This window comes from Phocoena phocoena, chromosome X (assembly GCF_963924675.1).
Source record: "Phocoena phocoena chromosome X, mPhoPho1.1, whole genome shotgun sequence".
In the NCBI taxonomy this organism is placed as follows: Eukaryota; Metazoa; Chordata; class Mammalia; order Artiodactyla; family Phocoenidae; genus Phocoena; species Phocoena phocoena.
In genome coordinates, this window is record NC_089240.1 from 12,044,453 (window position 1) to 12,070,389 (window position 25,937).

Sequence of the window (25,937 nt, forward strand, 5' to 3'; positions counted from 1 at the left end):
TATGCTCTAATTAGCTCCCACACAAATTTCCTAGCTCTAACTTCATTTTATTGATTGATGATTCCAACTTTCAATTTAATTATCAAGTGTGTTGATATGAGACTTAAAAAACACACACAGAAGAAAGTGTAAAAATCGTTAGCATCAACCATATGCTAAAGTAGAGATTGCCGAACTTTATGAAATACTGACAGGTCCTAATACTGTAGGGATGTTGGATTTCCTAATACATAGCCTCTACTCGCCCTCTCCACCATTTAAAAAAAACTGTTTTGTGTTAGCATACGGTATTTTTCTCTTTCTGACTTACTTCACTCTGTATGACAGTCTCTAGGTCCATCCACCTCACTACAAATAACTCAATTTCATTTCTTTTCACGGCTGAGTAATATTCCAGGGTATACATGTGCCACATCTTCTTTACCCATTCATCCGATGATGGACACTTGGGTTGCGTCCATGTCCTGGCTATTGCAAATAGAGCTGCAATGAACATTGTGCTACATGACTCTTTTTGAATTACGGAATCTAAAAAAAAAAAATGGTTCTGAAGAACCTAGGGCAGGACAGGAATGAAGACGCACACATAGAGAATGGACTTGAGGACACGGGGAGGGGTAAGGGTAAGCTGGGACGAAGTGAGAGAGTGGCATGGACATATACACACGACCAAACGTAAAATAGATACCTAGTGGGAAGCAGCCACGTAGCACAGGGAGATCAGCTCTGTGCTTTGTGACCACCTAGAGGGGTGGGATAGGGAGGGTGGGAGGGAGGGAGACGCAAGAGGGAGGGGATATGGGGATATATGCATATGTATAGCTGATTCACTTTGTTATACGGCAGAAACTAACACACCATTGTAAAGCAATTATACTCCAATAAAGATGTTAAAAAAAACTATTTTGTGATACCTATTTATTTTGAAAAGTAAATTTATTTTAGTTATATTTTTAACATTTGATCAAACCTTAAAATAATCAAAGATAAATGAAGATATATAAAAAACAAAGGCCTAAATTAAAGGCCAGGTACACTTATGTTGCTTTCTTGTGTCAAGTATAGTATAGTACTAAGGTAACCCTATACTACACTAAACTATTAACCTACTATTATAACTCTATACTACATGGACTCATATAGGGTCCATATGTTAGTTAATATAATGCCAGCTACTGAAACAAATAAATGTTTAAACTGTCAAAGGCATAAAAATCAGACATTTATTTTTTACTCAGGTACAGTCCAGTCAATGGCCAAAAGGAAACTCAGGCCAATGATATAGTGATTAAGAAAGTGGTTTTTACAGGGGGACCTCTGTGTTCAAAACCTCAACAATATCATTTAATAAGTGCATAACCTTGGGCACGTTACTTAACCATTCGTTCTGTGTCACAGCACAGATTGGCAGAGACTAAGGAGCTACAATTAAATCTAATGTGAGATCCAGGACCAGAAAAAGGACAGCAGTGGGGAAATTGGAGAAAGTCACAAAAGAGCTGTAGCTTGGTGAATAGTGCTGTGTCAAGGTTAATTTCCCGGTTTTAATCATTGTACTATGGCCCTGCAATATGTAATCATTAGGGGAAGCTGGGTAAGGTCTTTATCTGGAAACTCTCTGTACTATTTCAGCAGCTCTTCTCTATGTTGAAGACTTTTTTAAAGTAACAAGTTTCAAAAATAAACACTTAAAAGACGTTTTTGTGTAGTGGCATTTTATCTGACATTGGCCTTGTAATCTGGTAGCAATGCTATGGACATGATACCTAAGCTATAATTATCACTTAGTCTAGTTATTGGTTAGTTCACAACAAGTGGCCTCGGTTACTCCGGCACTTCCAAGTTTTGCAACTGTTATCCTCAGGCATGGAAAGATCTTCAGAATACGTGAAGGAAGAGGGGTGAATGGCAGAAAATTTGCGAAGAAAGAAATGATGGCTAACTCCTGTCCCCTCACAATCCCCCAAGAGAAAGAGGATATAGAGGACATCTAGTTTCTTTCACAGCAGGGATCAGAACTTGATGGGACTGAATTTGATGCCACCATCATTATTACTAACAACAGCAAAAACAGGAAAACGCCTAGATCCCCCATGGAGATATTTTGAAAAGGTACTTCTGCATTCACAGTTGAAGCGACTTGACCCGGCTGGTGACCTGTAGAGTTCTCTTCCCCTTCTCCTTTCATGCCATCTGCCTGGCATGTCCCGAATACCTGGGCTCTGGAGTGCTGCCTGGGCTGCTCTGGTGTCACTGCTGTGTGGCTTTCAACAGAACAATGGAAAGGGACAGGCAGAAGTAATTGGTTTGTCTCACGTTTTGACAGAGACAGATCTATTCTCTACTGTCGTCCACGTGAGGCTTCTCCAGAATGTGTGGCTTTGATGTGAGATTCATCTGGCGGCATAGCAAAGACTCCAGGGAGGTTGGAATTTATCAGCACAAAAGGAACTGACATGAAAGGGTGAGTAGACAAAGAAGGGATGCAGTTAGAATACAAAGCCAGGCTGGGGCTTAACTGCTTCTCTAGACCACCAAGGTTTTTCTTCCTCTTTTGACACCAGAAAATGAAGAAAGCATTTCCTGCCTAGTCTGTTTGCACTTGGAGTGAGTGATGCTTTCCGACTCTAGGAATTGCCTTGAGATGTGTTATTTGGGTCATCATCTGTGCCTCAGTTTCCTAATCTAGAAAATGGGGATGGCAAGAGGATACAGGCCCGTTGGAAGGATAAGTGAGTTCACTTAAAGCAGTGCCAGCCACCTTGTAAACTCCATCGCTATTAGCTGTTGTTCATGGGGAGGGGGCTTTCGAAGTGAAAAGAATATAGGTTTGCATTCAGAATATGTGGGCGTGAGTACCAATTCCACCACTCACTAGTTGAGTGATTTGGGGAAAAATAAGTCTCAGTGGCCTTAACTGTGAAGGGATCAGAGTGTCTTACATGATGAGGTTTACAGGAGAAAAAGGACAGATTGCTCAATAGAAAGTAATCATTATTTTTACTAGCATTAAATCAGTGACTGGTAGGACTTAGGGATGCCTTGAGTGTGGTCACCTTAAAGGCCACATTTGTACCTGCTGAATGAGCAGATGGCCTTAGACTGCTGTTGGGCAGTAAGCCACACCCAAACTTCACCGAGGTCAAGTTTCCCCCAGTTTCTGAGATGAGGCTGAACCCTAGTAAACAAGGACTGGCAAGGTGGTTGAAGTCATTTGGGGTCCGACTAATAGGATTTGCCCAGCTGTGTTTGTTTGCACAAACTAACCACTCTTATTTAGAGACTGTCATCTGACACCTTTGAAGGGCACACACAAATGAAGAGTGGAATTAGTACCCTGACACTGTGAAGCCAAGATTATAGCCTTTCTCGTATGATTTCATGCCAGGGGTCAGCAAACTATAGCTCTGCAGGCCAAATCTGGTCCACCTTCTATTTTTGTGAACAAAGGTCTATTGGAACACCAGCAGCATGCTTATTCATTTACGTACTGCCTATGACTGCTTTCACGCTATAACAGAGCTGAGTAGCTGCAGTGGACACTGTACGGCCCGTAAGGCCTGAAATATTTACTATCCGGCATTTTCATAGGAAAAGTTTGCTGACCCCTGGCCTTTGCAGTCTCCGTCCACAAACTAATGTACTGATAGTAGACAACGGCATTAAACACACCATTTGCTCAAATGAGTGCCATTAAAAAAAAATGCGGACACCAGGCTTAGAGAATGTAGCATAAAAATCATAAATCCCAATTCATCTTAAAAGATGAATAGCACTTGGTAAATTTTTTTCTAACATCTGTGCAATAAAAAGAAAATCCGAAACAGCTCAAATATTTCTGTCCAGGGCTTCCCTGGTGGCACAGTGGTTGAGAGTCCGCCTGCCAATGCAGGGGATACGGGTTCGTGCCCCGGTCTGGGAGGGTCCCGCATACCGCGGAGCGGCTGGGCCCGTGGGCCATGGCTGCTGAGGCTGCGCGTCTGGAGCCTGCGCTCCGCAACGGGAGAGGCCACAGCAGTGAGAGGCCCGCATACCTCAAAAAAAAAAAAAAAAAAGATCATTAAATATTTCTGTCCATTCTGAACACCCCCAAAATGTAATAAAAATAAATAGTTGTGAAGTATTTCACACTCCTTGCAAAAAAAAGATACTATAAAGAAGCACAGAGAAATAGGTCAACAGGCCACGTGTCATGCGCTTCAAAGTAAAGTGTCAAATGCCAGTGAAGGTATTCTCTCATAATTCTCTTTATTAACTAAACATCAAAAGATAGTGGAAACTTACGAGCATAATGGAATGGTGTAGATGCCTGGAAACTCATGTCAGAGAAACAGGGTAGGTGTTTCCTTGATGATTAGCATCCCTCTCCTCAAATTTACACAGAAATTTTAATAAATAAACGATTACAATCCTCAATTTAGCTACTAAAAAGATAGCTAAATAAAACAACATAATCTCCTAAAGCATTCTAAAACTCTACCCAAACCATCAGTCTTTCTCAGATAAGCTCTGAGTTAAGTGCTCCACTTTGAATTTGAGAGAGCAAAAATATTTTCGTATGTTTGTACAGTTATGAAGGTAATGGTCATTTTCTATCCTGATCAGGTCAAATCCTTCTGATTTGTGTGACCTGTAGAAAAGGTCCTGGTTACCACTTAGATTTTAAAGTGCTGCATTTTCTCCCTCAAACTTCTCATCCACATGCTAATTTCCCAATAAACTTGGGGCAAAATGAGGAAATTAGACTAACCATCTAGCGCCATGGTTGACAGGTTGGGCTCTAGAGTGAGGCAGCCCTGGTGCCACACACCAGATTTTATGCAAACCAAACTCCCCGAGGCTCAGCTGCTCTATTAGTAAAATGGATACAATAATAGCCCTAACTCCTAAGGTTTTTGTGAAGATTAAATGAGATCAAGTATAAGAAGTGTGTAGAAAAGTATCTGGACAAAGGAAGACAGTTCATACAATACTTTTAACCGTTCAAGCATTATCTTTAGCCTCATTTTAATAAAGTTAAACTTAATACCATGGCCATATTTGTAGTAGGAAAGTATGAGATGAAATGTTGAGGGGTGCATATGTGTTTGTGCATGCACGTGTGTGGGTGTGGGTGTGTGTGTGAGAGAGAGATAGAAATCCTCTCTCTAAACAATTTCTCTAATCTTGTTAAATGTTACTGGATTTTTGGGCTTCCCTGGTGGCGCAGTGGTTGAGAGTCCACCTGCCGATGCAGGGGACGCGGGTTCGTGCCCCGGTCCGGGAGGATCTCACATACTGCGGAGCGGCTGGGCCCGTGAGCCATGGCCGCTGAGCCTGCGCATCCGGAGCCTGTGCTCCGCAATGGGAGAGGCCACAGCAGTCAGGGGCCCGTGTACCGCAAAAAAAAAAATAATAAAAAAAAAAAATTTTACTGGATTTTTGACTACACATTGGGATCACCTGGGGAGCTTTAAATATCCTGAGACCACACCCCAGACCAACTCAATCAAGGACTCTGAGTGTGGAGTCTGAAGCATCAGAATCTGTTAACGTTCTCAAGTGATCCCAGTGGGAATCCCAAGATTCAGAACAACTGCTCTAAAGTGACCTTTGTCCCGGGGAGTTAGGGGGATGTCGACATTACAGTAGGGCTCTTAGCTGAGAAACAACATGGAATCCAACTCCTCCATCTTCTCACAAAGCCCCTAAAAAAACACCCCAGACTTTATTATAAAATCCCGCTCTTACTTCTGGAATTCCTGTCGCTGAATGACACCACCAGGGTCATGCTACATTTCTTCTTCTTCCTCACTCCTCACTCTTTGAGGCTCCAAGTTCCATCAGCTGGCGTCTATCTTGGTATCCCGTATGCATCTCTCCCACTCTACCACCTCAGCCTCATGCGAGGTTCAGATATTATCCTCTCTGTCTCAGACTGACACGATTATCTCCCAATTCGTCTCCATATCCCTGGTGTGTCCCTCTTCAACTCCTCTTTCTTAGTTTAGGTTCTTCAGAAGCACATCCAGAGACAAGGATTGAAAGGCAAGTCGCAGGAAATAGCAGTAGGGCAGTAGTTTTAACCCGTAGGGAGCGACAATTTAGTCCCCCAGGGATATCCGGCAATAGATGGAGATATTTTTGGTTGTTACAGTTTGGGGGGTGGGGTGGTCAACGGACTCTAGTGGATAGAAATCAGGGATGTTGCTAAGCATTCTACAAGGTACAGGGCACCCTCCCCTGGGCACACACACAACAACAGTGAGGTATCAGTCAGCTCTGAATGCCAGTAGCGCCCACGCTGAGAAACCCTGCGATGGAGAAGTACAGAAGTGAGACAGTGAAGAGAAAGAAGCCCAATAAAGGTACATTATCAAGCTAGTTAGCACTGTGGGCAACCACAGCTCAGTTCTGCTACTTTAGGAGAGAGGACAGACCACACGTCTCAGACTTATCCCACCCAAGGGGTGCGGGAACTAGGGTATTTAAACAACATCCTGTGTAAGTCAGTAGTAGATGCTACAGCAGTGGAACTGTGAGTTGCCTAATTATCCCAAACTTCTAGTCTGCTGTACACAGGAGCGGAGAAAGAATACAGTTCCAGCACTCAGAGAATGCCAACAGGCAGTTGGGAGCAAGTCTACAATGGTAAATTCCAAGGTATTGGAATATATGGGTGGAACAGCATCTGCCAAACATCCTTCACACGTATGCCAGAGGAATCATTCTAGAGCTTAATCAGCTCATTCTTTCATTGGTTTCCCAACATCTTTAAGATAAAAGCCACGTTCTATAAGATGATGTATATATAAGACACTTCATGATTGAGCCCTATCCATTCCACTGGCCCTGAATCCGCAGTATCAAACAGAATTGGACTTCATAACTCTAGGTTCCACATTAGAATTACCTCTAGAACAGTGATTCTCAACTTGGATGCATGTTAGAGTTACCTACAATCATAGGTAATTAGAAATACTTTTACTGAGGCGCCACCCCTAGAGATTCTGATATAACTGACCTTGGGCGTGGCCTGGACGTTGGTATTCTTTACAGCTCCTCCGGTAATTCTACAGTGCAGCCAAGGTTGAGAAACAATGTATTATACTAGAATGCTGTTTCCTGGGGACAGGACTGTCTCATTCATCTTTGTATTCTCCCCATGACCTTCCACAGAGTGAATCCCATAACAGATGCACAACCAATGTTTGTTGAATTAATATAATAAAGAGTAAGAGAGACAAGGCTTGTGTGAAGAGGGGCAAAGCCTAGAATCAACACTGGTTGAGCATCTACTATGATTATTAGTGCTTTACTTGTTTTAGTACTTTTATTCATTGCAGCAGCTTTGTGTGAGATAGGTGTTATTCTGCTTTATTTTTTCAGAGGGGAAAACTGGTATTCAGAAAAGTTAAGTTGACTCACTCAAGATCGGAGAGCAGAGCCCTGACTCAAACATTGACCGCCCTGACTCCAGAGACCTGGTCCTTTTCAGTACACGATCCTGTCTGAAATAGGAAATGGGAAGTGGGAATCCCATAAGAGTGTGATTCCTTTCCTATTACAAGGATCTGAACGGGGTTCCCAGGAGACGCCTGGAAGCAGCAGAGAAGCATCCGGAGGCCCCTGTGGTTCTGCTACCATAAGCCACTCCCACTGACACCCTATGTATTTGAAAGTACAGAGATTATACATAGAGCACTAGTGCCATGGTAGGCAATGGAAAATCAGAAACCACCATCTCCAAAAGAAGCCACTTCAGCAATCCTGAGATATGACCATAGGATCTTCTTTAGCGAAACCCAAGTCTTCTTGTGCAATTGCTTTCTTATGGTTTGGGCCATGGCAAATGCTGGGATGGACCAGTAAGCAAGAGGGAGGCCAAATAAGTCTATGGCTTCAAGCCTGTGAATCAGAAATAATACAAGGAAAAGCCTCACCGACCAGAAATAAGTTTGCAATGATTGACAGGTAGGCTGAGAGAATACCTAAATAAACAGGTGATGTTTCCTTTTCGGAACATCAACAGTTTAAAAAATAAAAACGTGATGGAGACTGTTATGCCTCTGGCTCTTCCCATTCCAGAAAAGATGGTGAGGAAAAAAGCTACTCATCTACATTCATACAATTAAACTACAGGTTTCTATCAGTCTTGGCATTAATTTTTCCCCCATCACATCCCCAGAAGAATTCATATTAATGGATACGGCTTGAGTAGCATGGTGCAAGTCAAAAATGTAAACTCTAAGTGTATTCACTGGGTTACAAATTTCCAGCCATTGTTCAATACATTCTGGGGGGGAAGGCGAACAACAGTGAAAGCGTGCTGCCTTTGGTTTCAGAGACTAAATATTGTGATGTACAAATGCAGACGCTTTGAACAACATAAACACAGCCTGGCTGTTAAGGCTGTTAAGTATTAAGTGTAATACTAGAAAACACTGCTATACCTTTAAATACAGAGACTTCTCCCCACTGACACTGCTAAGCTTTTCTTCCTACAAAGTCTGGGAAACAAAGACTTCACATGTCTGAGAGGGACTCAGAAATGCTACGTTCCATCTTCAAATTTCTGTGTCTCCTGACTTGCTGACAAACTTTTGATATCAAATCTAAAATGCATGGTGGATTTCACAAATGCAAGGATGCTCTCAATTTGGCCCACTTTCAGGGGAATATATCTATATGAGAGCTGCAAGGGCAACTGGATTTGTATGTGTAATTCAATAATGTTGTGTTACAGAAAGAAATGTAAAGCTTCATGTTATGACACTGTCATTATCTTACTGAAATGAGAAATACAGGGCTTCCCTGGTGGCGCAGTGGTTGAGAGCCCGCCTGCCGATGCAGGGGACATGGGTTCGTGCCCCGGTCCGGGAAGATCCCACATGCCGCGGAGCGGCTGGGCCCGTGAGCCATGGCCGCTGAGCCTGCGCGTCTGGAGCCTGTGCTCCACAACGGGAGAGGCCACAGCACTGAGAGGCCCGCGTACCGCAAAAAAAAAAATGAGAAATACAATGTTTAAAAAAAAGAAGAGAAAAAAGAATGTATATATATATATATGTGTGTGTGTATAACTGAATCACTTTGCTGTACAGCAGAAATTAACAGAACATTGTAAATCAACTACACTTCCATAAAAAAAAAAGAAAGAAACATTAACACACAGCCAAGAAAATGGTAACTTTTAGGTCAATGCATAACCATGTGTCCCAATTCAGTGTTAATTTGTCCATCAGAAAATCCTCACATCTAAGGTTAATTGTCCTGTGCTTGTTGGCCCACTACATATCATGAAATCCAAAGAATTCAGGCATGGTGATCAACACATGTTGGGCTTCCTGATCAGGCTTTCAGTGAAGACCAAACTCTACCCATGTCTCTACTTATGTCTATTTCTGGTGGCAAAATCCAAAGACAAAAATGCTGTAAACAAGTTGTTTAGTCTCTCCCAGCACAAATGGAACACAGAGGACATTTATCATAACAGATATGAATAAATCACTCTCCCAACTGTCTCAGGTAGGCAAGCCAAAAAGAACTTCACTTTCCAGTACTAAAATGTCTGCTATGAGGGATTTCTTTTTTCCCCATTTTCCCAATCTGTATTTTTAATTTACTCTTTCACTGAAAGAAAATACCTATGGGAGGTAAGAATAGCAATCAGTCATAAAGAATAAAGGAATACTTTTGCTAGAAAATCCTTGGTGTTTGGAGCCAAATTCTTTTTTTTTTTTTTTTTTTTGCGGTACGCGGGCCTCTCACTGTTGTGGCCTCTCCCGTTGCGGAGCACAGGCTCCGGACGCGCAGGCTCAGCGGCCATGGCTCACGGGCCCAGCTGCTCCGCGGCATGTGGGATCTTCCCGGACCAGGGCACGAACCCGTGTCCCCTGCATCGGCAGGCAGACTCTCAACCACTGCGCCACCAGGGAAGCCCTGGAGTCAAATTTTTGAAAATTAAATTTCACAGGGAAAATGTGAGTATGAATATAAAAGTCACTTTGTTCATTTGTGACACTATTTAAATAGAAAAACTGATGTTTCTAGCCCAATAGATTCTAGAGAAAGGAAAACAGAAGACTCCAGCTTGGTCATTCGGGAACACAAAATCAGTAAGAAAAGGAAAATTGGGAATCAGGAAGGTATTCAGAAAAAAGAGGCTGGGAAGCAAGGCAAGATGCCCTTTGGATGCCATTAGCCTACCTGGGAGTTTTGTGGAGAGCACAGGGCTGCCCTTTCCCAAGGACCCACATCACCTCACTCCTTGCTTTCCCTCCAACTCTTGTTTTCCTTCTTATCTGGCAAGTCTTTATCTAGTCTGCTTGGCAGGAAGCCCGGCTCTGTCTTATCACAGTTTATTTTGTCTGTGCTCTGAGTCCTCTCAGGACCTAAGCTTATGAAACTCATCTTTCTTTCTATTCCACACCCCTCGCTGTAACATCCCTTTCCATATGATGTAGTTGCTCAAAGGATCAAGATCGCCAAAGAAGATAAGGAATAGACATGAAAAAGAAGGCGATAAGCTGGGATCCTGGAGCACAGCTGCCTCTGTTAACTCCTATCCCTGGACGTCTGGCCACCGCCTCAATCATGTCCCATGTGAAATCTGTGAGACTCACTGGATACCCCTGGTCTCTCTCCGGGTCTGTCCCTGGTAGTAAGAAGAAGGGCTTCCCTTGTAAAATTTTATTTATGGATTTATTTCTTTGTTGGCTTTTACTGGGGTGTAAGAGCTCACACACTAAGCTGTATAAAGCGTACAAAAATGGATCATTCAAAGACGTTTTACCAGTGCATGCACCGTGCGATCACCACCCAAATCAATCTCTGTAACACTTCCAGCGCCCCGTGAGGCTCCTTCATGCCCCTCCGCCATCGATACCCCCTTCCCTTCCCACACCCCAGAGCAGGAACCACTATTCTGACTGCCATCACTGTAGCTTATTGTGACCTCATCTTGAACATCACATACAGCTTGCACCCTCTGTCTGGCTTCTTTCATTCACCATAATGTGTGGGAGAGTGATCCATGTGGCTGCATATACGGGCAGTCTTTTTTTTTTTTTTTTTTCCATTGCTGAGGAGCATTCCATTGTATGAATACGCCACGATTTATTTTCCGTTCTACTCCTGATGGACATTTGTGTCGTTTCCAAGTTGCTGCTATTATAAATGAAGCTGCTATGAACCTTCTTGGCCATGGTTTGTTTTTTTTTTTGATTGATTGGCATAAGCATTCATTTCTCTCAGGGATATACCTGGGGGTATAGAATTGCTGGGTCATAGGATAGGCATTTGTTTACAGTTAGTAGACACTACAGGGTTCCCTTTTGAGAAGTTCAGAAACCTTTGTAGTGAAAGGTTGTATCTCTTTACAAACCTCTGGGTCGTTTGACTTCGTAACGCTACTGACAACAGTAAAGACTTAGATAGTTATGGAGAAACCTATTAAATAGAAACCAAGCAAGAGTATCATGCATATTTCTTCCAGAAAGTAAGTCCTGCTTACTGTCCACCAATGGCACACATCTATAGGTTTATCCCCAAGAAGAAAAATTAGAATCTTAGGCATGGGGGATTTTATCCTCCCCAAATTTCGAACTAATTATGCAGTATACCAAGCTTGTAAACAAGTTCCAGCTACTTGCCAGTTCACCAAGACATTTAATTAGCTGTTTCTGTTCTCATTGCCCTAGTCCCTCTGGAGATACAGAGGCAATAAAATAAATGAATTAAACATTTTTTTAACATTCACTTGGCAACATGTGTCATTCAGCCCGTAATTAAGTGAATGGTTGCATCTGAGACTGGCCAGCTTATACATATTTAAATTATTCCCCCCAATCAGTTGTTTCCTAGCACTATGGAGTACAGACTTCTCACTGATGCTGGCCTCATGTTTACGTATTTGTTTTAGGTTTCTGTAATCCTATGTGGGATGGAGGCAGGAAGGAAGAAAAGGAGGAAGGAAGGGGGAAGATAGAGGGAGGAAGGAAGAAAGGAGCCATTTTTCATGGCGCCATTTTACACTCACATTGCAGCCCAGGCTGCCTCCACCCTCACTGCATCAGTGTAACAACCCACGTGATCACAAAGGTTGAAAAGACCAAGTTTGTCATTTCAGGTATCCCCCGTCTTTCGAAAATTCCCTTTAAGGCCACTTTGCTTTTACAAAAGACCTACAATAGCACCTGTTTTTGCTAAGTAAAAGAAATCTGAAGAGGACCTTCGCTTTTACAAGAAAAGGCGAAAACTGAAAATAGCACTCAGCATTTGTTTTGCAAGAAGCTGGTTACAGAGGCAGCGCACATCCTAAGAAGCGAGAGTAGCCCCGCCAAGCTCCTTCCTGGGGACTGAGTTCGGCATCTCAGCATCCAGCTGCCAGAGCTTTGACCTGTGTCTGTGAGCACCCGTGCTTTATTTCCATTTATTTTGTGCATCCCTTAGCAAGATGTGTCCTAAGGTATTCCATTTCAGCTTCTCAAAGGTTTCATAGGAATCACTCTACTTTCAAATAGTGGGGGAAACCTGTAATAAACCTTATCCTCAGAAATCTCAATGGCTTTTGACACATTGTGAGCAGAACCACCTCCCCCATGAATTCTAAAAATATTGCTAGATGGATATTAGTTATCTCAAAATATGGAAGAAATACATCAGTAGATTAGACAAATACTTGACTTAAATCCTATACATATCCACCCAGGGAAAGTGAAGAAATGTTTCTATGTAGAGGTGGTGTTGATTTTCACGGGCTCACACTATTCAATAGATGCAGAAATACAGGAAGCTCATAGAGATAACAGCTGCAACTCACGTAATAAAAAGCGATATCCTAGAAGCTGTGTCAATTTCATAAGCCAAACAACAAGAAATACTATAAGCCAGGTGATTATTAGAGCTGGGTTTGCATACGGTAGGATACCGAAAAAAATGTCAAATCATAGGGCTCAGAAAGACTTTATAGACATCACCAGAGATGAGAAAATTCTTGGCTGGAAGGTAAAATAACTTGCCTAAGAGAATAGGGAGAACAAAATTAATAAGAATTGAGCAGCTATAATGGCTATTATATATCACACATGATACGTGTTAAGTATTTCTGCATATATGTGGAGGTGTGTGTGTGTGTGTATCCTGCTGTACAAGTATATGATTATTCCCAGCTTACAAACTAAGAGATATTTAACAATAGTTACTCCAGAGAACAGGGGGCAGGACTGGGGTATGTAATATTAATTTTTACTTTATAAACCTATTTATTTTTGAATTTTTTAAAAAAAATGATTGCTGGAGGACAATAATAATGTATTATTTTTAAGGTAAAAAATGAGCTTGAAAGAAAGATACAAAATAAAAAATTGTTAAATTTGCCTATTAAAAAAATCTTCATGGGAAAATTACCAACAAAAGACAGTTTTGTTGAAGATTTTTACATCTACATGCATCATAGATATTGGCCTGTAATTATCTTTGTTTATAGTATCTTTGTCTGGCTTTGGTAACAGGGTAATCGTGGCCTCATAGAATGAATTTGGGAGTGTTTCCTCCTCTTCAGTTTTTTATAACAGTTTGAGAAGGATAAGTATTAGTTCTTCTTTATGTGTTTGGTAGAATTCCCCTGTGAAGCCATCCGGTCCTGAATTTTTGTTTGCTGGGAGTTTTTTTTTTTTTTAATTACAAATTCAATTTCACTACTAGTGATCAGACTGTTCAGATAGTCTATTTCTAACTGATTCAGTCCTAAAAGGTTGCATATTTCTAGAAATTTATCCATTTCTTCTAGGTTTGTCTGGTGTTTTGGCATATAACTATTTGTAGTATTCTCTTATGTTTTTTTGTATCTCTGTGGTTTTATTTCTCCTCTTTCATTTCTTATTTTGTTTATTTGGGTCCTCTCTCTTTTCTTCTTGATGAGCCTGGCTAGAGGTTTATCAATTTTGTTTATGTTTTCAAAAAACCAGCTCTTAGTTTCATTGATCTTTTTTTCTATCATTTTTTGGGGGTTTTTTTTGGGGGGGGCATCTGTATTTTATTTATTTCCTCTTGGATCTTTATTATTTCCTTCCTTCTGCTGACTTTGGGCTTTGTCTATTCTTTTTCCAATTCCTTTAGATGGTAGGTTAGGTTGTTTGAGATGTTACTTGTTTCTCGAGGAAGGCCTGTATTGCTATAAACTTCCCTCTTAGAACTGCTTTTGCTGTATGCCACAGATTTTGGCAAGTTGTGTTTCCATCTTCACTTGCCTTGATGTATCTTCTTCTTTTTTTCTGGCTGAGTTGGGTCTTCGTTGCTGCACGTGGGCTACTCTTCATTGCAGTGTGCAGGCTTCTCATTGCGGTGGCTTTTCTTGTTGCAGAGCATGGGCCCTAGGCACACGGGCTTCAGTAGTCGTGGAACACAGGCTCAGTTGCCCCGCGGCATGTGGAAACTTCCTGGACCAGGGGTTGAACCTGTGTCCCCTGCATTGGCAGGGAGATTCTTAACCACTGTGCCACCAGGGAAGTCCTTGATGTACCTTCTGAGTTCCTCTTTGATTTCTTCATTGATCCACTGGTTTTTTAGCAGCGTGTTGTTCAGTCTCCACATGTTTGTGCTTTTCCCATTTTTCTTCCTGTAATTGATTTCTAGTTTCATACCAGTGTGGTCAGGAAAAATGCTTGACATAATTTCTATCCTCTTAAATACCTTTTTTTTTTTTTTTTTGCCGTACGCAGGCCTCTCACTGCCGTGGCCTCTCCTGTTGCGGAGCAACAGGCTCTGGACGTGCAGGCTCAGCGGCCATGGCTCACGGGCACAGCCGCTCCGCGGCACGCGGGATCCTCCCAGACCGGGGCACGAACCCGCGTCCCCCGCGTCGGCAGGCGGACTCTCAACCACTGTGCCACCAGGGAAGCCCCCTCTTAAATATCTTGAGACTTGTTTTGTGACCTAGCATGTGATCCATCCTGGAGAACATTTCATGTGCACTTAAAAAGACTGAATTCTGCTGTTTTTGGATGAAATGTCCTGTAGATATCTACTAAATCCAACTGGCCTATTGTGTCACTAAGACCACTGTTTCCTTGTTGATTTTCTGTCTGGATGATCCACCCATTGATGTAAGTGGAGCGTTTAAGTCCCCTACTATTATTGTATTATTGTTAACGAAGTGAATATTTTAATGCAGTGTTTTAAAAAATCAAAATAAATGCCAAAAAATCCATGATGAAAAAATATCAAAATTTTAAATAAAGACAGGCTGCTGTTTGTCTCATGACCTGTCATATTGGGCAATATTGTTTTTATAGCCTTGGAAGATAGAGATAGTGTTTCCCTCCAGAACAGGTAGCAAGTTTGCTTGCTGTCCAATATAATGAAGATCATGTCTCCATCTGGGGCAAAGTTCAGGCAGGTTTCCTTGCAGCCCATTATAAAATATTTTAGTTTCCAAGATTGCAGTTCTTCAGCCGTGACACACAAACCTACTTTGTGGGCAGCATCCACCTGGGCCGCTCCATGTTGCCTCTGTGGGACTCGGCAGGCAAGGGAAAGTGGCACAAACATGGACCTCATGCTTCTTGCTGTGCTGTAAGTAATAAAGATCTTTGTCTCTGACTCAGGTTATTTTGTTCTGATTGCATCCATGAAATCCACGCTAACCTGTTAGGTTGCTAGTAGGATAAAAATTACAGACCCTTTGCAATTCTTGACAAGAAGAAGGTCTCTTTTCTCCCATTTCAGGAAAAAGGAATAGTTCATGTAAACACTGGGGGTTCCACAAGAAGCAAAAGCTGGGGTTAACTTCAAAGGTAGAGTGCATAAACAGAAATAGCTGGAGATAAAGACAGAGAAGGCGATTGAGGCTGGCCCTTTAAGAGTCTTATGTGCCAGGCAAATGAGTTGAAATTTGAGCCATTGGCTTCAAGCAGCCAGGAGAATGTTTTAAGCCAAAATACAAGTTTCACATTTGTTTGTTAGAAAGATCACTCAATAGCAAAGTGAGGTGTTGATAGAAGTCAGGAGGAACCATGAGGAGGCTGTTGAAATAGTAATAAAAATAATTAAAAGTGCAAACATGCATTGGTCCCTGAGTGCCAGACACTGTTCAGGATCCCCAGCTAGTGTTATATTCCTTATTCCTGTTAGAAAAGAAATTATTATCTACATTTCATACATGAGGGAAATGAAGCGTACAGAAGTAAATTAACTTGTCCAAGTAAATGGCAGAAACAAGATTGAGATCTCAAGTCTTAAACACAATCTGAATAGGGTTTTGATTAAATATATTCAACTACTGACACTTAAATTCTTATGTGGTGATCTTCTTGTCCAATATGGACTATAAGCTCTATCACACTGAACGTTTACTTCTGCCTACATTTACCCCGTAATTTCTAGCTATCTTTGGCCACACTACCTTTCAAGTAAATTTTGTCATAGTTATTTTATCTCCTCCAAATACCTTACCTTGTCATTTAACAGGTTAAATTCCCCACAGTTTGATTCTTGCCCATATCAAATCAAATTCTCTGGATCTATTTTTAAAACTTCATTGGCCTTCCTAGTGTGGGAAAACTTTCTAATTGGGTATCAGTGTAAAATTTAATGAGCCTGCTGTTTATTCTCTCTTCCAGGCCACTAATGAAGACTTAAAATAAAATTTCTTCTCTTTCTGTGCCATCATGTGTTACAAATTAATGCAATCCTCACAATGCCAGGAGATTCTATTTTTATTAAGAAATGTAAGTAGAAAATGCTAATTAGGCATGCCTGTAAAAGATTACCAAACCCAACACATATTGATTGTTTCATATGGATTGTTCTATTAATGAATGATATCAATCATCCTTACATAATCTGAAATTCCTAGCATAATATGAATGCAAAAATGGAGAAATGGTTTACAATTCAGTTCATTTTTGTCAACTCATTATGATTTATTACTTTTATTTTTTTTTCATACAAGAGGAAGTTTCCATGATACAGAACAACCTACTTTAATAAGAAACAAAATGGGGTGGGGGAGGAAAATTAGATGGAGATACTCAAATCTTCATGGAAGAAAATATCAAATGGACTATTTTATGAATACATAACTCCATTTTCTACTTCATGGCTGGGACTGTGAACCATTAGTTTATTTGAGAAATCTGACTATTTGATGTTGGTAGATATTCACTCTTCTTTTATAACAGCTTTATTTAGATACAACGAAATTCACCCCCTTTAAAGTGTACAATGCAGTAGTTTTTAGTACATTCACAGTTTTAGAACACTGTCATCACTCCAAAAAGAAACCCCGTACCTTTTAATCACCTCTTGATCCCCACATGCCCTTCAGCCCTAGCTAATCACTACTACTTTCTGCCTCTATAGATTTGCCTGTTCATGACATTTTATATAAACAGAATCACATAATACGTGATCTTCTATGACCGGCTTCTTTCGCTTAGCATGACGTTTTCAAGGTTCATCCACGTTGCAGCATGTGTCAGTGCTTCATTTCTTTCCGTGGTAAAATAATATTCCATTGTACGGATGTGCCACATTTTGTTGCTTATTCATTCATCATCACTTCCTGGCTATTACAAGTAATGGTGCTATGAACAGTCGTGTATAAATTTCTGTGTGGATGTGTTTTCATTTCTCTTGGGTGTATATGTAGGAGTGGAACAGCTGAGTCAAAAGGCAACTCTGTATTCAACTTTTTGAGGAACTACCATACTGTTTTCCACAGCGGCTGCACCATTTTACATCCCCACCAGCGGTGTATACAGGTTCCAGTCTTTCCACATCTGTGCCAACATCTGATTTTTCTCTTTATTACACCCATCCTAGTGGGTATGAAGTGGTATCTAATTGTGCTTTTGATTTCCATTTCTCTAATGACTACTGATGTTGAGTTTCTTTTCATGTGCTGTTGCCCATTCGTATACCTTCTTTGAAGAAACGTCTATTCAGACCCATTGCCCATTTTTTAACTGGGTTATTTGTCTTTTTACTATTGAGTTGTAAGAGTTATTCTAGATATAAGTCCTTTATCAGAAATGTGATTTGCAAATATTATCTCCCATTCTGTAGGTTGTCTTTTGACTTTCTTGACGGTGCCCTTTGAAGCACGAAAGTTTTTAACTTTAAGTCTAGTTTATCTTATTTTCTTCTGTGTTTGTGCTTTTGGTATCATATCTAAGAATTCATTGGCAAATCCAAGATCACAAAGATTTGCTTCTATGTATTCTTCTAAGAATTTTTCTAGTTTTTGCTCTTACATTTAGGTCTTTGGTCCAATTACTTTTTATATGGTAGGGGTCCAACTTCATTCTGTTACATGTAGCATCCTTGTCAAAAATCACAACACCTACATATTTACTTTTAAAGTAAACTACCTACACTTCTTTTTCTTTTCTGTCCATAAAGTTTTCTTTCACCTTATTTCTGGTAACATTACTTTGATTTTTTCTTTCCTTCTTCGCTTGTGGCCTTTTAAGGGAAGGAGGCACAATCATGATACATAATTGATCCCTGGCCAATCAAAACGTTTCATTTCTTCAGCCACAATGATGGGTTCAGGGATAGGCACGTGACTGAAATGACACCGATAGTTCCAGTCAGAGTCAATCCCTGGACTTGGTGGGAGCTATGGAAAAAATGTTTTCCTTTGGATTTGAACCTGGGATGATGAAAACCTGGAGTTTTTGACTGCCACAAGAACGCTGGAAATAAAGCCAACACAAAAAATTGTACAGCCAACTGATAGAAAGAAAGAAAGTCCTAATGATATGACTTGAACCCCTGGGTCAATCTTTTCCTAGTGCCAGTTCTCTGGACTTTTCAGTTAGGTGACTAATAGGCTTCTTCTTAGGCTTATGCCACTTTGAGTTGGCTTTCTGCCTCTCACAGAAAGAGTTCTAACTGATACATAAGCCAAGTGGCCTTTCAAACACAGAGGAAAGAGCTTTTGTCCATCCCTTCTTCCCTATAAGAAGGCCAGTGGAAAATTTCAGGGGCTTCGTATGTCCCTTAACAGAGAGAATATAGGCAGGCACCACAGATATTCAGAACCACCATGACTCAAGCTCCTTATATGAAAGCAGATTAATGGTCCTTTAAATTAAAGAGTAGAATTTTGGTTTTCAATGCCAGGTAGTATTTGCATATTTTGCAGAGCGTCTATCACATGATAGGCTCTTGATAAAGATAATGGATGGGTGAGTTAGTTGAATTAGTTAATTGAATCCTCTCTCTGTGTAATTTCTTGGCACAAAGGTACTAATCCCATCCAGTTCTTCCCAGGACCATGACCCTGTATATGGCCCCATTTTGGTTGTATTAGTCAGTTACTGCTGCATAACAATCAACCACACTCATGTGTCTATGAGCTGACTGAGTTTACATGTTCTCGGTTTGCTTCTAATAGGTTGTTCTGCTTCACAGGCTTGCCTTGCTCTGGGCTGGGTTCTGTTCTGCTCAATGTGCCTCATCCTTCAGCCCAGGCTGAAGAGGTAGCAACTTCCCTGGAGAAGCTTTTCTCATGGGGACAGCACAGACACAAGCATGCATGCCCAACTTCCAAGTATGCTTGAACACTTTGCTTGCATCATGCTTGCTAACATCTCATTGGCCAAAGTAAGTCACATGACTGAACACAACATCAATGGAGTAGGAAAATGTATTCCTCTAGTGGAGATGGGGAAAAGGAAGACTATGTTATGAACAGTAATTCTACTACAGTGTTGAGAACCACATTCATGTCAAGAGTTAGATAGTTCTTTTTCTTGGGAAAAAACCCACCTTTGATTAAGTCAAATTGTTTCGTTCATTTATTTGTTCATTCATTAAAAAACAATTTACTGAACATCTACTAATGCTGTATGTGTGTGAAATGGGAAGGCAGAAAGGACTTCTCAGAATAAATCTACAACTATAATCCGAGGTTGACCTTTTTTCTCAAGGACAGTTCCAACACAGCCTGTACCATCCTCTCCTGGACAATGATTCAGCATCATGATGACCCTCAAGGAAGAATATAAGGAAAGCAGGGGAAAACATGGGTGGGATGACAACACGCTTTGTTTCCCCATCATTATACATTTGAATTATCCCAGTGTTGATAAAGCACTACCTAAATTCCCAAACTAAGCCCTTATTGTATTCAACTGTGCTGCCAACACAATCCAGTGTGGCTCCTTTGTGTTCCACAATAAAGAAAGGCTTCCACAAATCCACCCTCTTGCAAGGGGAAGCTGCAAGAGCAGATGTGCGGTCTGGGATGGCTTCCAGGAGTTGACAGTGCTGAGTCGGCAGCAGCTCCTGCTACCACCAGGAGAGGTCCACCTAATAGATGCAGTCGCCTGTACTCCCACATCTTAACCACTGTTCATGTCCACTGAAGCACAGGGGTTTGACTCTTCTACCTAGCAACTCGTCCTGCGAATCTCTCCTCTGCCATGAAGACTGGAGTTTCCAAATTATGTGCCACTAAGTACATGCTGAATTTGCCTTATACCTGCTTGTGAGGGTCAACTGTTAAAATGTCAGGAATTGAGAATTGTTAAACATAGCCTATATTAGAAATTAAGTTACCTAAACTTGCAATTAAATTATTTTAAAAACAAAGGTAATACTCAAAACTCATCACTTTCTAATTATTTGGTACATTATATGATCGTGCTCTTGAGATCCATCACATCTATTCTATCTGTACGTTAGAAATACCATATAATGGGGGGCTACTGCTCCTATCTCTTCCCAATTTTGCATTCAATGACGCTACATCAGTAGCTTGAAACCTGCCACGGTAGGAGTATTTACATCACAAGAAATCAGACCTTTTTAAACATTTTTTTCCCTAGAGAACTCGTTATTCAATGTTTACAAGCAGGTAACTAATGATCTCCATCATCTACTTTACTTAATAAAGGCATATTTATACTTTACAAATATTAACCCCTTTTAATCTTCAGAGCAATCCTATGAAATAGGTACTATTGTTGGCCCTATTTCGCTGAGGCACAGAGAGGTTAAGTGACTTTGCCAAGCTCACACAGCTACTAGGTGGGCATTTTGGTTCCCGGCTCCATGTTCTTAATCACTGTGTGTGCAGCCTTTCCTTTTGTGAAAATACAATACACTCTACCTCCACCCAGAATTACAGCTTGAGTTGTTTTCATCATCTCCAATCTCCTTAATATGCTCACCCCTTGGTCCCAGGCCCACTCTGGGAGCCGGCCATCAACCTACAGAGTTCAAGGCCCAGATCCAGGTGTGGCCACCTGGGTTCCTACATGCAGTGGAATTCCTCCACCACCTCCCTCTTCCCCTTCTCATCCCTTGATGTCTGTCTAGTTTGCCAACATTGCTACTTTCTGTTACTTTCACTTACTAGCATTGTGATCCTTGAAAACATGTGAAAACTGCCTGGAGTCTTACTTTCTCAATCCAGACATTGGGGCTCAGAATGGCTGGTAACATATATGCAAAAACCTTGCTCCGTATCAAACGAATGTGAGCTGAATTTGAATGAGCTCCCGCTCACGTTCACGCCCACTCCCCTCTGTAGCTTGTGCTGCAGGGGTCCATCCTGCTGACTTCACCCTGCCTAGAATGCTTTCTCGAGTCATCAGGAAAGTGATGGAGACCTGCTTCTAGGAAGGATTTCTTAGAGAGTAATAATTCCTGCTAAAATGCAGGATCACTAGATGGGTCTGTATGATCAATAGCAAGCCTTGCTCCCAGCAGGAATTCAATCCATTTTGGCTGCTTCGATGGGGCCTCTGGGGCTTAGACACTATGGAAATGCAATTACTGATTTTCATTTATTGTAGCTCTCTGAGTTCCTGGCTGGCTCAGTCTATCCCCGCCTCTCCAAGTTCCTTCCGCTGCAAATCAGCCTCTTCCTGCCTCTTAGCTACAAAAACTGCCTGTGGGTCTTTCAAGGTTGCAATGCCCCTTTTTCTCACTGTGGGTCTTTGGGTTTTTTGTTTGTTTTTCTTTTTGGCGGTACGCGGGCCTCTCACTGTCGTGGCCTCTCCCGTTGCGGAGCACAGGCTCCGGACGCGCAGGCTCAGCGGCCACGGCTCACGGGCCCAGCCGCTCCGCGGCATGTGGGATCTTCCCGGACCGGGACACAAACCCGCGTCCCCTGGATCAGCAGGCGGTTTCTGGACCACTGCGCCACCAGGGAAGCCTCACTGTGGGTTTTTAACCTCCGATTCAGGGCTCCCTCCCCCGCTGGCCACACACACAAGGACTCCCTTGTGTTCTGCTCAGCTCAAACTTGGTAGCCCAGAAAAAGATCTTGAAACAGCTGGAATTAGCTACTCAGCGGGAACTCAAACAGATCAGGACATGAGCCCCTCAATTCCTCTACAGCACAAGTCAGCGAACTTTCTCTGGAAAGGCAGAGAGGAATTATTTCAGGCTCTGCAGGCCACAGTCTCTGTTCCAACTACTCCACTCTGCTGTTGTAGTGGGAAAACAGCCACAGACAACATGTAAACAAATGGGCGTGGCTGGGCGCCAATCAAACTGTATGGACACTACAATTTGAATTATATACGATGTTCACATGCCACCAATATCATTCTCCTTTTGATTTTTTTTTTTGAGCTATCAAGAAATATAAAACCCTTCTTAGCCTGTGGGTTATAGCAAAATGGGCTACAGGCCACATTTGCCCCCCGGGCCGTAGTTTGCTGACCCGCTGCTCTGAAGGAAATCTTCAGTGGAGCTAGAGTCTGGAGGGGCTTAACATCGCCATCCCAGGGTACAAGGCATTGGGATTTAACATCTGTGCCTGAGCCAACCTAAGCGGGTGTCCTTATTCATTGGATGGCGTCAGTTTTGGGCAAGTACCTCTTAATGGCCCTTTTAAGTGTTTGAAGGGCAAAGCAGGTATTTTTACCAGATTTAAGTTAATCAGTTAATTATTCTTAAAATGTTTACAGAACAGAGATAGACTCACAGACAGAGGGCAGACTTGTGATTACCAAGGGGGTAGGCAGGGGAGGGAGAAACTAGGAGTTTGGGGTTACCATATACACACTACTATATATAAAACAGATAACCAGCAAGGACCTACTGTATAGCCCAGGGAACTGTATTCAATATCTTGTAATAACCTACATGGAATAGGATCTGAAAAAAATATGTGTGTGTGTGTGTGTGTGTGTGTGTGTGTGTGTGTGTGTGTATAATTCGATCACTTTGCTGTACACCTGAAACTAAGACAACATTGTAAATCAACCACACTGCAATAAAAATTAAAAAAAAAAGTTTTACTAACTGGTTGGTCACTGCCAAGCTGCAATCTTAGGGTGGATTCCCTAGAAGTCAAGCCTGAGACAGAGTTTTGGAGGTATGTGACTTATCGAGGAAGAGCTCTCAAGAGGAAGGGAAGGATGGAGACAGGACGGGGCAAGGGGGAACGGAGAGACAGCGCGGGCTTGGCTAGAGACTAGCTTCAATCTGATGCCATGTGAGGCTCCAGAGCATAAATAACACCACGGAATTATACACTCAAGATGCCCAAATAGCACCTTGAGGCAAGGGGACTGGCCTTCTGTGCTCCCCGTGACAAAAAGTCATTAGCTCTGGACCCCCGGGGGCGGGGGCGAGGGCCAGCTTAACTCCTAGGTGAGGCAGTCACCATTCAATTGAGGACAAATCTTCAGAGAAAGGGGCAGCCGTGAGCTGTTAGGGGTCAAGAGGCACTGCATCTGGGGGACTGGAGCCCTAGCCCAGGAAAAGGGATCTGGCTAGGGCACCTGCAGCGTTACAGCACCAAGAACACACAGGTTGCCTTTCCATCCTGGCTCCTTCCTCGCCACAGACTGCTCTCCTGAAGTTCTCGCTGCATCTCCCAGGAATGAGAATGGATGGGCTTGGATGGAAGTGCTGTACCCCTCACACGCCCGAGAGCTGCTGGCTACCTCATCTGCGGGAAGACCTCTCCCCTTCTGAAGTAGGCGGCTCACAGGCCAAGGTGGGGGGGAAATCAATTCTCCATTTCAGCTGCCACTCCTGCCACCCACCGCCAACTTACAGAAGATGCCATGTTGCCCGACCTCCTGCTCCAGCTGTCTTTACTTCCAGCCTTTCCTGGGAGCTGTTTCTAGCCACTCAGCCTAACTCTGAGACACTCAGATGTCTCTCTTAGGTCCCCCATAATGCCTTTTTTTTGGATGAGTGACTCTTCTGTTTAGCCTCTTATTGGGGACATACTTAATGATTCTCTTGGGAGGAGGGAATGGTTCAGCCACAATGAATGACAGATGCTTAAACTTTCCTTGTAAACAGAAAATGAGTCGAGGTGCCACAGAAGGTTTCAAAACCCCGAGAACATAATAACTGACTTAGAATTACAGGTGAATGTCATTTTTCTAACTTGCTAAAGTGCAAAATCACAACCCCAATAGGTTTATCTTAAGAAGAAAATCTTGTCATGCATGTAAAAGCAAATTAAAAGTATAGAACGCAATCCCTAACCCACCCCGGGGTGGGGTGGGGGGGTGGGGGGGTGGGGGGAAGCCCAATGCCTGTCCTCTCCTCAAGCCTAAGGGCACAGTATGAATATTCCTAGAATGTGAACGCTACAATCTCTGCCTTAGAGTCTAGCGTAAGAGTTACAGGAAATGTTTACAAGACATTGGCAAACCTATGTTTGCTACAGAATTTCTCTAAACATGCGCTAAGGGATGTTTACAGAACTTACAAAAAAAGACAATAAAAATCTTTTGACTGGTTTTCCCTTCTGCCCTCTCATCCCCCCACCTCTGTACTTGCAGCCACAAGGGGCCTCTGAGTACACAAAACTGGTCATGCCACTTGTCTATTCAGCATCATTTAGTGGCTTCCTATGCCTCTTAAAATGAAGGCCTGAATCTGCCCCCATGAATCTCAAGGCTCGATCTAGTTCAGCCCAGCCCTCCTTTTTGCTTTTATCTCTCACTTCTCTTCCCCTCACTCTCTACACTCCAGCTACAATGACCATAAAAGAGACACAGGGCCTTTGCACATGCTTCATACTGCTCAGGATACATTTGCCGCCATGTTTCTCCTGATAATTGCTTACTCATCTTTCAGATATCAGCTCAAATGTCACATCTATTAGGAAACCTTCCAACATAAACTATGCTTTCTCAGACAAGATCAGATCCCTATTTTATATACTCTTATAGTCCTGTGTATCTTTCCTTCATAGAGCACTTATTACCGTGTGTATTTACATTTTTGTTTCTGTGGTCATTTGATTCTTGGCCTCCCTCACCAGATGGTTGGGATTATGCCTGCTTTAATCACCATTATTCCCAGCACCTAGCACGATGAAATAATTTGGGGAAACACAGAGTGAAAGAGGAAGATGTGAGTCACACGGAGCAGAAGCAAATCATCCTAGCCAAGCCCATTCTACATCTGCAAAGCCGCAGACAACCAGCTAAATAAATGTTTATTTTTTTATGCCATCGAGATTCTGTGGATGTTTGTAACCCAGTATAGTCATGGCCACAGAGGACAAATATGCAGACATTTTCAGAATTTTTACTATACTCATGAGCATAGGAAATCCCCAGAAAGGAATTAAAATATATGGCGTTCTCCACTTATTTGACCATGAACTCCTTTTTTTTTTTTCATAGACCATGTTATGGGACTACTTTTCTGAGAACATGATATGGGAAATGCTGTTATAAGGATTTTCCCAGCTCTAACATTAATTCTGTGATTAACAGAGACCACATAGCTGAGTTCTTGGGCTTAACCTTTGGTCCTTTTCTAGTTGTAGACGCATGTGAAACTAGAAGAAATAATACAGCGAGATCCCATGTATACTTCACCCATTTTCCCCAATGTCAATATTTTGCAAAACTATAATTTAACATGATAACCAGGATGTTGAAAGTGATACAGTCTACTGATCTCATTCAGATTTCCCGAGTTTTACTTATAGTCACGTATGTGTATTAATTCTATAC